The sequence below is a fragment of the Rhea pennata genome, chromosome 1, assembly GCF_028389875.1.
Source record: "Rhea pennata isolate bPtePen1 chromosome 1, bPtePen1.pri, whole genome shotgun sequence".
NCBI lineage: Eukaryota > Metazoa > Chordata > Aves > Rheiformes > Rheidae > Rhea > Rhea pennata.
In genome coordinates, this window is record NC_084663.1 from 76,325,107 (window position 1) to 76,341,438 (window position 16,332).

Here is a 16,332-nt window from a genome sequence, read left to right on the forward strand (position 1 = left end):
CTGCAGCTGTGAAGTACACATTGGTATTGGGTAGTGCCGTGCAACTGTCGTTGATGTCCCAAATATCTCACACTTTATGACAGTTCTTAAGCTTCATTTTGAAACAGTCACTAAGAAAAGGAAAACACACAGGGACTCTATATTTTAACAATAGCGAAGTAGCTCAAGTTCTTGCTATTCTATTGCTCATCAATAATCTTCCAAAGTACAACTTCACTGTTTTTTTTTCCTCGGATGTTTAAGCTGAAGGATATATTCTGGATAGCTGCTTTGTAAGGAAGGATGTAAAGGCTTCAGTTATGGTTGTACAACACTGATGAGAAACACTCTGGGTAGGTCCGTTCTGCCTTTCACACACAGGTTCAAGTCCAGTATCAAGTTTAAACTTGCTTCTTATTCATTATGGCAGGCCATATACTCAGACAGTATTAATATTTCTGAAACTATTTAGGTGCATTCACCTTGAAACACAATGAAGCCCTAGGCAACTTGTGCAGATTCTGTAGCACTTCTGTATAATATTTATTACATGCTATGCTGAACAAGTAGCCTGCATTTCTGTTGTCAAATTTAGTTTTCAAAAGAAACTCTGTCCCTAACCAGAATCATGGTCATGTCAGGAATGGGTAAACAACCACCTAAAGAAAGAGCCCTCACTTCCAAATGATGGAAACTTGTCATGGTTTGGGTGGGTATCCCTGCTTCCCCAGCCAAAGGTTCTCCCAGTTGCAATATACACTCACTGTATGAGCGTTCCTCTGATCTGCTTTACTGCTAGGTCATCTAGGCTAGCTCAGTTGCTCTTCTCTAGGAGGTTAAACTAAAATGGGTTACTTTGCACTAAAGCAAGTAGGGTATGTTCTCAGTCCTTTTCACCAACTTTGCTGTGAGAGGAGTGGTCTCCAGGGGTGGAGAAACAAATGAGACACTAAACTGCTCCGTAAATTTACAGAATGAACCTGTGGCCAGGCTCTTAGTTATGCAGTTTAAACAGCAAGTACTTGGTCTTCAATGATTCCAGTGCTTTTGATTTGCTCTGGGATAGTCATTACCAGAGTCAGATCCACTATATTTGAACATTAATATATTTCTGAATGTAAATATCATAAGCATGTATCTACTACTCATATTTCATCTGGTAGTAGTATTTCAAATGGCAGAAAATACATTTAATAGCAATGTAACTCCAGGCAGTTTTAAAAAAATAAATGTCCACAATTTCATACATTGCAATTTCAGACAATGGAATTTGCAGTCACAGACTGACAATGTAGTGACTGCAACTTCAGATCCTTTTCTTTTACTTTCAAGGGGATGGTTTCCAGCTGAAGGTTATAGCTGTGACTACCAGATGCCATCCCTCAACACCAGAGAGATGTATTGAGCATAAACTGTATTGCTTTTCATCTCTTCTCTGTCACAGGGATAAAACAGCTTTGGATTAAATATGGATTTACATGTCTTTTTGTTGAAAGATAATGCCCCATAGCCTAAGTAAATAACCTAAAGGAGGAAAGCAAATAAACAAAAGAAAGGATAGAATTTTAACTGTAATAGTCTTCTCCACACCGGCTTCACATACCACACCTTTGTAACTCTTGTTTAAACTGTCCTTTAATTATACTGTTACATTTTCAAAAGTCAACCCCATGTTGAAGGAGCCATCTTTATGCATTCATCTGGCAAGAAATTGAGCCTGCCAGATTTTGAAGATCTGACCTGAAAGGGAGTGTCCATTCTTATACAACAGCTAAATTCATTTTTAGTTCTCTTGGACCTGTTTTCTTTTCTCTCAGTTGGCATAAATCAGCATTAAGTTACACGTAAATGAAAAAAGAATAAGAAAGAAAAAAAAAATAAGAAAGAAAATTTTGACTTAATGAATCTGTCTTTGGAATTGAGAATCCAGAATGCCAGTGGCCTATGTATGTGCCTTTAGCTACTGAAATTGTAAACTCAGCTTTGGGAGTAGGACTGCATTAATCTGTGCTGCACTGCCTTTCTAGATTCTTTATAATGCTTGTTGGCATTACAAAGGAAAACACTGTAGGATTAAGCAAAACAATAGTTACTTGACCATTTTGTTGGATATTTACTCAAATACTGTAACTCCATTTGCTTTATTTGATCTGATACAATTTATATTAGTTAACTGTTTGGGCAATGTGTTTTCCTCCTGTAAATGTCTACTAATACATCCCCCATCAGAACATAATAAATCTATATTTAAGTGCAAAGCCTCAACAAACAAAGGCTTATTTTATATGTAATTTCTTACGGTCTGCGAGAAGTGATTGCCCAAAAGTAAGTCTCAGATCTGTTCTTTGTTCATTCTCTATAAAGGAGGGTAAAGTGTTAAGAACAGAAAAATGGGAGTTATTTTTTCTGCGCATGATGTTGCACTGTTGAATAATCAGTGATACAGAAATAACATTCTATGGTCCTTTGAATCTGCTATTACATACATAGAGAAATCAAGTTATTAAAATTATAAACATGGAGTAAAAGTCAAACAAAATATCCAGACTGTAATGAATCGTATCAGCTGCAACTAGGATTTTTTTATTATTTCTAAAGGCTTTATTCAAAAATACAATTATATTTTTGCTTTATGACCATGTGGATTGTATTCCCTGATTGCTGTATGCTTGAGATGCATGCCTCAAGGAACTTAAGAAAACAGTATTTATTGCAGTGCAGTGTTCTTCTCTATAATCTCTATAATCTGCTTTTTGATTTTGTTTTTTATTTTAAAAGATGTTTTCAGATTTAAAGGTCATCTTAAATGGTCCTTCTCTGTGCTATACTTTTTTCCGGTTGTCAAATAAGCGTTTGACAGGCTTAGTTGCCTTGACAAGCTGTGCAGTGTTCTAAGGATCTAACTTTGTCATTGTTATTGTTTGCTTAACTCTCCACTTAAAAGATGATCACGTGTGAAAATTAAACTTCTAGAAAATAGGGAACTGCAAATTCATCAGTCACTTGACATCAGGATTTTTTCTTAAACAAAAAAATAAAATCTTTAAATAGAATTAGGCCTGTCTCTTCATAGCTGTATTAACATCGCTAATTTGCCTGCATTAAACTTAATCATTCTTGTCTTGAAGCAAAAACAGCACATGCCCCTAATCACACAAAAAAGCTTAGCATATGAAAGAGCACTTTCAGAGTGCAGTTTCTTGGATCAGTTAATTCTGCACCTCTTCTTTTCCCCATCCTCAGCTGTTTATTCTTGATTGTTTATTGTTGTGCTACCTTCTCAGTTGTGATATTTCAACTGCTCATGAGGCTGCCGTTTCATCTTGCAAAACAGAACCTGAAGAGAGAGTGAGTTCAGTTTCTGTATGAATTCAGAGTTTTTACTGGGAGGAGGAAATGAATCACTATTCAGTTTTTCACCATTCATTCAAGCAGTTACTGACTGTAAGTGTTTAAATGAGAATGGTTTTCAGAGTCAGGCTTCTGACTGGCAGAGTATCAGTGAATGAACGCATCGCTTGTATACAGAATGAGAAATTTTTCTTTACAAGAAAACAAATATGTTTGTATTAAGAACAATACTGCACAAAACTATTTCCTATTGGTACTAGCCTCAGACTGAGGCCCCAGTGTAAGAACTGTTCGGATCTGTGTGCACAAATAGCAGTGGTGCACTGTGCAGCCTGAACTTCAAAAGTAGTAAGAACTACTGGCCATGACTTTTGTTTCCTATATTAATAAACACATCTTAATGTTACAGGATGTTCACTCCACTGACTTAGTAGCTCAGAGCTGAATATGGCCTTCTCTGTATATTCTGCCTGAGGCTCAGGTGGGAAGAGAACATGAATGAGCATTTATTTTAGAAACAGTTCCAAGCAGAGTGATTTTGAAGGGATTTGGTCAGTGCCCATTGGTGGTTACCAATTCAATTCAATTCAGTTCATTCAGTTTTGACAACTCTGTCTCACCTATCAGTGGTGACCTCCATGAAAATATGTTCTATCTGTAAACTTGAATAAACCTCCTAAGGTTGCCTGTTTAGGAAGACATCCATGTTAATTTTTTATTTTCCTTCGTATTTTTAGTTTTCCATGGGACAGACAGTTCCTGGAGTATTGACATTAAGGGTTAGCTTTCATAGTTTACCATTGTCAACAGATATTTTATGTGAAGAAAATAGTTTCCTTGCACCTGACAACAGGAAAATGTCCCATGTTTATCAACATTTCCTCCTGGAAAAGCCTCTTGTCCAGATTAACAGGGACAGAGAACTGCAGCACGTGCTGGAGAAAGGTCTGACTGCTTCATGGTATGATAGCTACACAGCAAGGAGTCTGCTTTCTACAAGGGTAAAAAGACAAAGGCAAGGGGCAGGAAAAAGCCACGTTTAAGGACAGGCGGGAGCACAAATATTAGCAGTTCTAAGGCTTACAAGATGATAGTTCTGGTAACATACGCCCAGCCAGTGTTACTGTCTCTTCTAGGAATTATTTTAATAAGAAAGCAGCTGATGACTCCCCAGCAGGTGCTGCAGCTTTTACAGCCATTGGAGGTCATGAGGAATCAGCTTGGCTTATCTCTTACAACAGGCTTCATAAGCCTAGAGGGGCCTAGAGCAGAGCCGAGTGTCAACAAAACACGCTACTCCTAATACTGGTGTGCTCTTTCTCAGTCTGCTCCACTTCTAGTCTTGTTCTGTCCTTTACCCCATCCCTTGTCTAGCTTTGTCCAGCTAAACATGCCCCTAACCCCGTTTCCTCGTACCTTATATGCAACAAGGTGCTTGACTTTGACTTCCATAGAGCACACAGCTGAGAAATGCCTTTTTAGGAAGGTATCTCTCATTAGGTCTAGATAGCAGCTAGAAGTGGGAACCCTTGCTTCAGTTGCTCTCTGTTAAAATGTTAAGTATAATGTTACTAAGCATACCTCAACCTTAGTAACTATTTGATGAGAAATGCAACTATGAAATGTCTGTCTACAGAAGTTTGGATATGGAAGTACCTGCTGCAGGATGCACTAGTCTTCTATATGCTTGTCTGTATAGCAAAGGTTTCTTGTGGTCAGACAGATTTGCCAAAACTGAATGAACTGTCTGGTAACAATCAATGGGCATAGACTGACACAAATCCTTTTCATCATTGTGACAGCTAATTGGAACTGAATCTTGATGTTTCTAGATGCTGCACCCAACTATCTGAGGTCCAGGATTTGTATGCTAGGAAAATGGAACAGCAGAACTAAAACAGTTATCTTGGCACTCATAAAAAGGCTGAAAAATGTAAACAGACGCTAAGGTTAAAGCATGTGACTAGGTGTATATATGTGTTTGTGTATCTAACATGTTTGTGCTGCTAATCAGCCAAAGCTGTGCAGATCTTCATGCAGATTTTATACAGGTATTTGAATGTTCAGAAGGAATTAATTTGTGACTGACTAACACTTTAACTTATAAAACTATGATGCAATGAAAGATATAAATTTGTATTTCACTACTTAGGCTGTTCTTCTATGGATACCTGTGTTATTTTTGGTGGTACAATGCAGGTACAAAAAGTCATAATGGAAGTCTTCTACAAAAAGCCATAATGGAAGTCTTCTATGTGTAAAGAGATATCAAAATGTGTGCCTTAATTATGCCAGAAAGAGAGGTTACCCTGATGATTTACTAAAAATTCTTGTGTGAAGGATGATTTTTCAGAACTAGCTGAACTTTGAAACAACTCCATGAAATCATGCTAAGCTGCTAGTTCTGCTTGGCAACTTGAATGCAAGATAAAGATGAAAGCTAGCAAGCAGGTTAGGTTTTGTTTTCTGAACATGCTTATGTTGATGTCGGCAACAAATGAGATTTAAAGAGGTCATCTAAAGATAAGATTGCTTATCCCAACTACCTATACTTTTTCTTCCTCCTAGTCTCCCAGTTAATCTTCCCTTGTACTGCTGAGTGGCTGGGAAAAAAAGCAGTGCTGTCTCTTCAGCTGAGTCCAGAATTAGCTCACCCTTTTCACGTAGCATCTGGAAATGAGGGAACAAACAGTTGATGGTGATAGTGCTTTAACAGACAACATTCCTGCAGGGCCAAACCTGTAGTAAAAGTCATTTGTTGTTGTAAGAAAAAAGATGCATGTGTCTTTTCTAGGAGAGTGAATCCTTGCCCTGGCATGTGTTGCTGTTCTTATGAGCTTCCTATGCTCTTACTGTTCCTAAGAATAATCAGCATTATCTTCATTGTGCAATGAGTTATATATTATCTCTTCAAGGTGGCAAAGAAGAGGTTAATCTCCATCTGGTTATCAGGACTGCAGCTTCTTACTCTGAACATTATCTTTTGCTGAGATGAGAAGCAGAGGTCAGCTAGATGTGGAGTAAAGGATTTCTCTGACTGTGTGCTTTTCCTGGGGGTGTGTGTGTGCCTGGGTGGCTGAGTGTAAAGCCAGTGGAAAACAGGCCACCAGGCAGATACGGAAACGCCTGGAAGAGGAGTAGGTAGAAGTAGGGACACACTTTTTTCTAGGGTTGAACAAAGCTATGTTGTGATATTTGATTAAAGACAGGATAGTCATTATATTTACTCCTCTTTTTGGAATAATATCGTTCACTCCACCTGACAAGTCAGATCTAGAGTTATCATAGGGGTAAAGTTGAAGTTAGGAGTTTCTTTGGATGTGCCAACTAGGAATTGAGACCAGAGTATGGTTGTTTCAAACATAATTGACATATCACTCCATGGTCAAATTCCCTTTATTAAGCCAACTCTCAGCAGCTGGGAAGGAAGGGGGGCACAGTGGCCTACATTGTTTAAATTTCAACCATTTTATGTTTTGTATAAAACAGCAATCTTTGCCTTCTTGTGTACCTTAAGTCCTTTTTACATGTACTAGGAAGACATAAAATCCCTTTCCTGCCTTAGTTCATCCAAATTTCCCAAAGTGGTCCACTTCAGCATTCCTCAGAATGCATGCATCTAAGCCCCAGAAGTACATAGGAGAGCATCTATGTACCCGAAGTAAACAGAGGGCAGATTTAGAGGGAGGCAGGGACCAAAGAAACTCCCCCCTCACAAACACTTTGTTGTTTTTGTGGCAGAGACAGAGAAACTGCAAAGGTCTCCTTAGCTTTCAAAAGAATTGAAGGCACGTATAATAGCTGTCTGGTTTACCTGACATGACTTTCTGTGAGGAGGAAGAGGGAGGAGAAGAGGAGGTGAAGGTCACTCATTTGCCATGCCAGACACAGCTATCTAACCTGCTAACCATCTTCAGCTGGCACCGTGCTCGGCCTTCCCCCTCACTTGGCCCAAAGGAGGGAAGGAGGAGGTGTACACAAGTCACAACACTACATTATTATAAATGTGCATCAGCAGAGTCTGCTATCCACAGCCTTGCTGCATTGACCCCTTTCCTAAGGTGAAGTTGTGTTACAGACTGAGCCAAGCTGACAGCTCACTCCTGCCAAGAAGGGAAGACCAGCTCTGGTACTTATCTTTTTTTTTTTTTTTTTTTTTTTTTTTTTTTTTTTCCCTCCCTAACTCATTTCAACATTTCTAACTTGGCAAACTATTTACTATTTACTTTTGTCTGTAACTGAATTTAGCTAACCAAATTGGCCAATATTTCAAGGAAGATTGGATCCTGCACTGAAGCAAAAATTTAGGAGAGCATCAGCACATTATGTGTACTGACACTGCCTGTTTAGGATATCTGGGTTAGTCTTGAGGAATTTAGCCAAAACTATGTTTGGAAAAGGTACATACTCAGAATTTGTCATTCGAGAAATACATCAAAGTAAAATCTGTGTTATAAAATGTGTTTCGCTATAGGCTATTCACTTAACACTAGATGATGAGACTTGAGTATGAATTTAGGGTTGAAATGGCTGACTTGGAAGTAGAAAAACAGTGAATGTACAATCAGAACTCTTATGCAAACTTTTATTAAAAAAATATCTGTAGTGGTTGGCACTTATATATAAAACTAACTCTTACATTAATTCCCTCTAGACAGGAAAAAAAAAAAAAAGAGTTCTGGATCAGGTACATGATTTTTGTTACAAAATGATTTGGTTAACTTAGGAAATGATATATTGGTATTATAGCAGATGTATGTTGGTAAGTTCCATAGTTTATCTAGTTTTGGTTTCAAAATTGTTCTAAATATTTTATTCTATTCCTATGGAGGCTGACAGAAGTTTCTCTAGTGACACAGACTATGCAACCATTGCTTATGCATATTGTCGCTACACAGTTGTTGCATTTTAAAAACATAAAGGTCTGGAGAAGAAATCTGACCATCTTTTAGTTGTTGTCTTGTGTGCTCTCAAATCTCTCTAACTTGTTCTGCAGAGCTACTTATAAGATTGTTATGCAATAGTGAGAGAAGTGATGAGTCTTGATAAATGCTCACTTTCTTAAGATATACTCCTACATTTTGTGTTGTGAAACCTAGGCCTTGATCTTCCAAAGCCTTATGCCCATGCTTAAAGGATGTGCTCCAGGTCCTCTAGTCAAAGGAAAGACTTTCGCTGAGTTCAACTGTTACAATAAGATTGGAGCATTAGATTAAATACTATCTGGAGGAGAAAAGTCCTTTTCGTACAACTGTTTCAATATAGGTAAAGTGTTGTATTGGTTTGAACACAACAGGATCCTAATCATTGACTGGCAACACTGGGCAACTTCTTAGCATTGTGAATTTGGAAGAGAACAACTGATATGACTACATATAATGTATGTGTGTCATTTCTGCTCTCAGTCTTGCCCACCTTCTCTGATCCATTCCTCCTTACTGTTTTCTTTGAGGGAAAATGGAGCCCCTTTCTGTGGGAATATTTTAGTGGGAGAGGAGTGGCAGTAGTCCCTATCCTGTCATTCACCAGCCAGAGTAGCACACTTGCTCAGGATCACAGCTCCCTCCTCACTTGAAATTATACCACAAGTACCTGCAGCCCCTTTTCTAGTTATCTCTGAACACCTCAAGTGAAGTTCTTCAGCAGCCATACCAAACGATCAGTATGTCACTTTTAGGTTAATCGCTGCCTTTTCATTCTGTAAGTATAGAAGAATATTTTGTCCTTCTGGTACAAATTTTACACTATTTTCCTCACTGAAAAGCATCACTGAAGTAAACAGGAGAGTCATTCAAAAAATAAAGGTATTCTCAAGCAGAACAGTTTTATTTCTAAAACTAAATGCAAGTTTACTAGCATCTTTGAAATGTGAATACATTGATTTGCAGCAATTGAATATCTGGGCCTGGCATCTATTTTTAAATGCTAATACCAATAGATAGACAGTTGCTTATTTATAGCAGCACTTACACTACCAGTCACATTGGAAGTCTTGTGTAATATTCTTACTGATTGTGAACTTCCATAGAATTTCATATCAAGCTGCGAGCTTAAGAGTCTCATTTTGTGCTATATACATCATTTGCTCTTTACACAGCTAAACAATTAGATCTCATCTAGTGTCAGCTAGGTGGAAATGAAATGAGAATTAGTCCTACAAAAGGAAGTAGATGTGTTTTATTTGCCATTTCAACAGCTAGCTTAAAAAATGCTTGATCCCCTGGGATAAAATTTACAGCTGTGAGTTAAGGCTAGGCCTGAATTTCCTATGCAGCACTTAGGAAGAATTAGGTATCCTTCAGAATGGGATTCACAATAACCAGGGCACTGCACAATTAGCTGCTTAAAATAACTAATAGCAGAATGCTGAGGATGGATGTTTACTTTAAGCTAATGTGATGCATAGTTTAGATGCCTTCCTCACTGACCTTGAATAACATCCTTCCTCCATAAACAAAATGGAAAAGCCCTGTATTCTTGTCCACACTGAGACTATGGCTGTTTGGCCGTTCAGCAGCAGTATTGCTTATGCTGAGAAACAACCCAGAAGAGAAATAGTTATTTCTCATCAGTATAGTTTCTCCAGCCAGTCCATGGTACACAGATGCTCATAGGATTACAGTGAAGGGTGGCAGAGAGCTGGCAGGGACTGCTTATGCTGGCATTGCTGTCCAGAAGCTCACTATGAATTTTTGCTTTGAAAGAATAAAACCTCCTGAACTCCCTTTGGAAACCTTCTGTGGTGCTTGCAAAGTCTGTTCCTGTTGTGCTGACATGACACGGCGCTCTCAGCCAGCCTGTGGTCTGGTTTAGCTATCTGCTAGGTTCATCTGTCTGGTACTGTGTTCTTTCATTCTTCTCTAACCAGAAAGAAAAAACTCCTAAAATTTCAAATCTATGATATTTAAATAATCATAGGATACAGAACTATCATAAAAGGTGTATATTTATGCACAGTGCATATGTTTGTATCTCACCCACACACTCTGCTGACAGCATCTTCACCTATGTTCAGCTTTCTAATCCTCTCTCTAAAATTTCTTATCACATTCTCAAATGTTAAGAGGGGGCTGTTGCATGCTAAGCAGGTTACTCGTTACTATTTACACAAGCAACAATTTCCCAGGATCAGCTGTTTCTGCAGCCACAATGTCTCTACAGAATGGAAACCTCTCTAAATAGATGAAAATGATAATTTTCATGAATATTTCCTAGTTGATTAATGATTGAGCTGCAACACAAGATTCAAAATGCACCATAACTGTTAGAAAGCATTCTACCTGAGAAGTGTTTCCTTATCTAGATGTCTATCTGTGGAATTATTCCCTGAATTTTACTAATTTTAGACTCGAGAAGAAAAATATTTCTTCTTAGAGCAGTAACAGATTTGAAGTTTTTTCTTAAGCCAAGACCACAGAGGAGACTTTGCCTTACTTGAAAGGCAGAATCTGTCTCAGCAGGACAGTTATTAGGCTTTTTAATGCCAAGATATTAGCTCTATAAGACATAACATTATTTGCTACCCAGCAGTTACTGTATATAGTATTACAGGTTACAGAAATGCCATAGTCTAAATAGAAAACAAATGTTTTAATAGCCTATTATAAACTTGCATCCTGCAAGACAAAATTTGAAAATATATCTCCAGTGGCTAACTGAATTCCTCTTAGTTTCAGTTAGCTATAGAGTGTTTTCTTAGTTTCCTGTCTTAAAGAATTCAGACATTTAAAAGTAATTAATTGAAAAAGCTAAGGTTGCAAAGGGTCTTTTGCAATGAACTGTTGCCACATACATATCATGCCACAGTTATGAAACCAAAAAAGCCATGAAAATGTAGCAGACAAAATGGATCATGTTAATGTGAAATAGTTTTAAGCTATTTCTTCTATGGAATAGTTACAAAATTATGAAGAGTAAAGGCAGCAGTTGTGGTATCAGAACTGAGAAGCAAATTGTAACTCTCAAGACTTATTTATCCAAGAAATAAAAATATAGATCACCACTGAAGAATTCAAGATAAGAAAAATCATTATTTCTCCTACTAGAGCCCGTTAAACTGGTTTCCACCGACCCTCACAAATGAGAATATAAGTGCTAGAGGATTTTACCAATTTTTCAAAAAAACACAACAAGCAAGGCCCTAGTCACAGAAGTCAGTCACTGTTTTGCATTTCTTTAGCGCAAAGGGGTAACTGTATATCTGCCTACAGCCAACTCTCGATTATTGATGAGTAGGTTACAGAGGGTAGATTATATGTGCTACCAATTAACTAGATCCTTGCTTTCCTAGGAGAATGCATAGCGATGCAGAGTGCATGACGTGCAATATATGCCCCTTGCACCACACTCCTGTCTGCCTGCTGTCATTTAAAACTGCTTCTGTTACTAAAAGAGGCCTGTTTACAAAAGTCTGTCAAAGGTGAATGTGCTGAATAAATTTTATAGGTTAGTTAACACGTGTTTTGTATTATCTTTTTTAAGCTCAGATTACCACATCTCTCCTCCCATATCACTTTGAGTAACTGAGGGTTGAGAGTTGGCAGTAGAATTATCATTTCAACAGATAAATTTTAGAATATGGGATATTCTTAGATATGAGGAACTCCTACATATTTAGAGATTCAGCAATAGTTACAAAATAGTTTACAGAATAATAGCCACAGTAACCGAAGGAAGTACTTCCTGATACAGCTTCCAAAATTAAATTCACAACTTTCTGAAAGCATTCAGCACAAAACAGGTTGTAAAGAGATTTTCAAAAGCTGGCCGTACTATCCCTGTGCTTCAGTGATAATATTGAGAAAAGAGGGGTCTACTTCTATAAACAACTTACAGTGTTGGATCCTTACAAAAGGTATTTGAAATGGCTGGTGGGGTTTTTTGTTTGTTCTTGCTGGGTTTTTTTTAAAGATAAGACTGTACTTTTTTCTTTCTTAAAAGAGATTATGACAGAAGCCCAGAGAAAACTCCAAAGCTTGCATTACCTATGTGCTTTTAGGTTTTGTATTGCTCTGAACTTATCCAAATCATTATAATTGATTTCATTTTGCCAAAATGTGCCCACAGTCACAACTAAAACTCAGAAGAAAACAGTCCTCTTTAGCTTGCTTCAGAGCAATCATTACAGTTATCCTGTGAAGTCTAGAAACTGCACTAGAATGACTCAAACTATTGGCCTCTACTCTCTACAAACCATTTTTTTTGAGATCATCCTTTTGCATTCTTACTGTTTCATTAAGCCCTACCATAATCTCTCAGGAATGTAATCACCAAAATATTGCTCAAAGGTTGATAAGATCAGGCCCAAGGGGAAAGCAGGTCAGTATCTTTCATTCAGAAATGACCTACTTTCGTTCTCTTGCCAGTGAAACTTGAGAGTACTTAACTTGAGACCACTGCAAGTTTAATGGGTCATGATATGACATGCGATGCAGAGAAAAAAAATTTCCCACATAAACTGCCTGTGTCATTGGTTAATTCCATTACTGGAAGCCAGTAATGGAATAGGAACAATTTTTGTGCCAATTATAGCTTTACTGTAAAGGTTAATATTGAGTGCAGTGAGGTCATTTGACTTGGAATTCCCAAAGTCTTGCAGTCAGATGGAAAAACTGCAAGAACTCATTTTGGCCAGGAAAGTTTAAATATTCTTTCTCCGTCTCTGCTCCTTAGAAGCCTCATGGCAGAAATAGGTGAAGAGAGAACGGTGCAGTGTGCATGTAGAGTAGCACTGCAAGGAATGAAAAGAGATTCCCTGCCCAGCTCATGATTAGTATTTGTCCTCAGCCTACCTCTCTGTAACCCAACACTTTTACTTCCCTGCCCCGTGGTTCCTCATGCACGTTGAATAGTCAAGGCTTTCATCTTTTGGTGCTGGATCTAGTAGGAATTCTTCTAGTGTGTGCTGAAGTAATACAGGATAATAATAATAAAAGAGCAATATTCATTTCTATTACTGATTATAAAAAAATTTCTCTTCCAAATTGGCATCTTCAGAGGTACATACATGGGAGTAACCTGAATAACAAAGATATCATATTCTTTCTCCACTGATGCCAGTAGTTGTTTATGCATGCGTAGAAACAAGAAGTAAACCTACAGCATCCCACATAAGAGATTTCAAACTGCATGTAACCCATTCCTTGTTTTTGCTCCATGAGTGCTTTTAGGAACATGAAGATGAGGTTTTCTATCGTGAGACAAGGTCGAGTTGTTCACCAAAGGCACCTAAATTGTGTCAACTTTGTGTTTCTTCAGAAAGTTTTCACAATATAGTGTCCCTGGGAAAAAAATGGGCACAGGTAACTTTCAGTTTTATTTGATTTTCTAATTAGTGGGTAGATGATCAGTTGATAAGGCCAGCCAAATCCAATGTCTCCCTCTCCTCATGTATGTGCCCACACGCACACATGACAGACTGTACTAGCAAGTTAAGGGAATTTTGTGAACTCCAGGAATTCTAAAGTACTTTGCCATCCTTTTGGAGAAGTGCTAAGCTATTGATCTGAAATTCCCTACTTTGAAACTGGTCTTGCTGAGTGATAAGGGCAGACTTCACAACTGGGTCCCTTTCTTCCTCTCCCATGAAAATGGATATCATGATATGTCACTTCCTTGTAAAATGCTTTATGAAAAATGCTATGTGAGAGATCAATGATTATTAATGAGTTCCTCAAAGTCAAAGTTATAGAAAATGTTTATTGTTTCCAAGTAGAACTACTCACTTCCCTAAGCTCATGTCCTTCCCTCTCTGGATAGATGATCTCATCAAACCTTCCAAATTGGTGAAGATCTTGGACTTGATCATTTTTTACCTTTTCACTAGTGCTCCTAGTTGCACTCTGTCTTATGTGGTTCCTTTTTGTATGAATTATATGCCTTCATTAAACTTAGTGCTTAAAACATAACTTTCTTCTAAGGAGTTAAGAGCACTTTACAAATGCTGTATTAGTTTCTCCATTCTTTTACAAGATTGGATTTAGATTTAATTTAGGATTTAGATTTAGATTGGATTTAGATTTGATTTAATCAGTATCTTAGGAAAATAACACACCTATATCATAATTAGATGGTAGCTAAATGGAAAGGATTTCAGTGGCTAAATGATGGACAGATGGCACACCTGTATGTGCCAGACATTGAGTTGGGCTGACATCTGTTTACAGAACTTTATAAGATGCATTCAGATTTCCTGGTAGGTTTTATCACAGTCAAGCAACACTTGATTTCCATTACCTGGCCTTTGAGGTTGTCATTTCATTTTCCTGTACTTACTGAGAAATGATTATGCAGTAGATTCAAGAAAAGATCTATAATATGTCCGCAACACAGACTGCAGCATTGTATATGTAGTGATACTTAAATTAGATGATCTTAAAATTGCATATTGTGCAACTGTAGTGGGATTGGTCAGTAGCAGTTGTGATGAGATTGCATTAGCTAACTTAGATGGCTCTTTTTTTAATATCTAGCTCAATGAGCTTTATCCTGAACATTTATGTACTGCGCAGACAAACCTGTAGTTGGAATTAAGTTATAGACATAAAAATGTGAGTTTTTTTAAAAAAGGAAGAGATTACAACAGATTTTGAGAGGAAGGATAATTATCTTCATAAGCCTGGAGATAAAAGGGAGGTGAGATAGATGGTGATTAGCCGAAGGTATAGTGTGTCAAACTAATCTACTTTTTTTGATGAGACAGGTGGTTTTCTAGGCAAGTGAAATGAGATCTATCCTGTCTATTTGTGCCTCGGCTGATGTTCTGCCTGAGAAGCTATTTGCTAAGCTGGGGAAGACAAAGGCGGGGGGGGGGGGGAGGGAGAGGATGTGTACTAGATAAACCCCAAGATCTGTTGGGGAACAGCTTAAGGGGATAAAAACCGATTTTGAGAAAAGAATAGGTATCATGCAGGAAGGGGAGTACAGTGTTGCAGGCAAACCTGTTGTGCGCTGGGGATAATAACATATTAAAAAAAAAAAAAGATGAGGTGGTGAAGAACTTGTTTCTTCTGAGTCATTGGAATTAGTGATTCAGCTTCCCTAGTAAAGATTGTATTTGGCTCTGGTGAAGCCTTTTCTGAAGGACTGGTTACAGTGTTGATCGGGGAATATTTGTAGCACCTTCCTTTTGAGAGGAAATAAATAGCTCAGCTAGCTATCACAGAATTAGGGCTGGCAGGGAATACGGCTGACAGCTCCGAATGTGCTGTGAAACCAAAGAGCTACTAAAGTAAGAGGACAAAGTTAGTACAAGAGCAGATGGATATGAACTGGCCAGATAAAATTTAAGAGTAAAAATGAGAAGATTCTTTCTATTAAGAAAAAAAAAAGAGAGAGAGAGAAAGAGAGAGAGGTTCAGGAACAGCCTTCCAGTGACAGTTTAGCAATAAAAAATATTGTTAAAATGGGATGATCTCTACATGAAAAAATGAAGAGTTTAAATCTGATAAACCAATTTACAGGAAAATGTTGCTAAAATTGCCTGCTCAGCAACTATTTAACTGGCTCTCATTGAAATTTCTGCAGATGTTCAGAACTGTCACTTTCTGAGTGCTTCAGTGTCCCTTTCCCAAGAGTCTTGATTAAGAAATGGCACTTTTCTACTTAAGCTCTAAGAGCAGAGTGTGAGGGGGCACATGGATAGGATGGAGAATACAGTGGAGCTGGCCCTTTTCTTTAGAAGAGAATGGAAAGAAGCTAGTTGCTACACTCACCTTTTTAATGAAATAGGCTTCATCAGGAAGTGTGGGATGCGGCTTCACCACTGTTTTCAGCTCCTTCCTTCCCGAAACTAAACACTTTCCACTTCTGTAAATGACAAGCCGAAGTGACAGGCAGGATTGGGATTAGGACACTGTGCTCTATCTGTTGAAATGGTAGAACTAGGAATGAACACAGGTGCATGGCAAAGCAACAGAAGGGTGGCTAGAGAGCTAAGTTAGCAAAGGAAAAAAATTAAGTATGGCCCAGTGGTCGTAGTGGTCATTTGGAGGAATCCGAAGT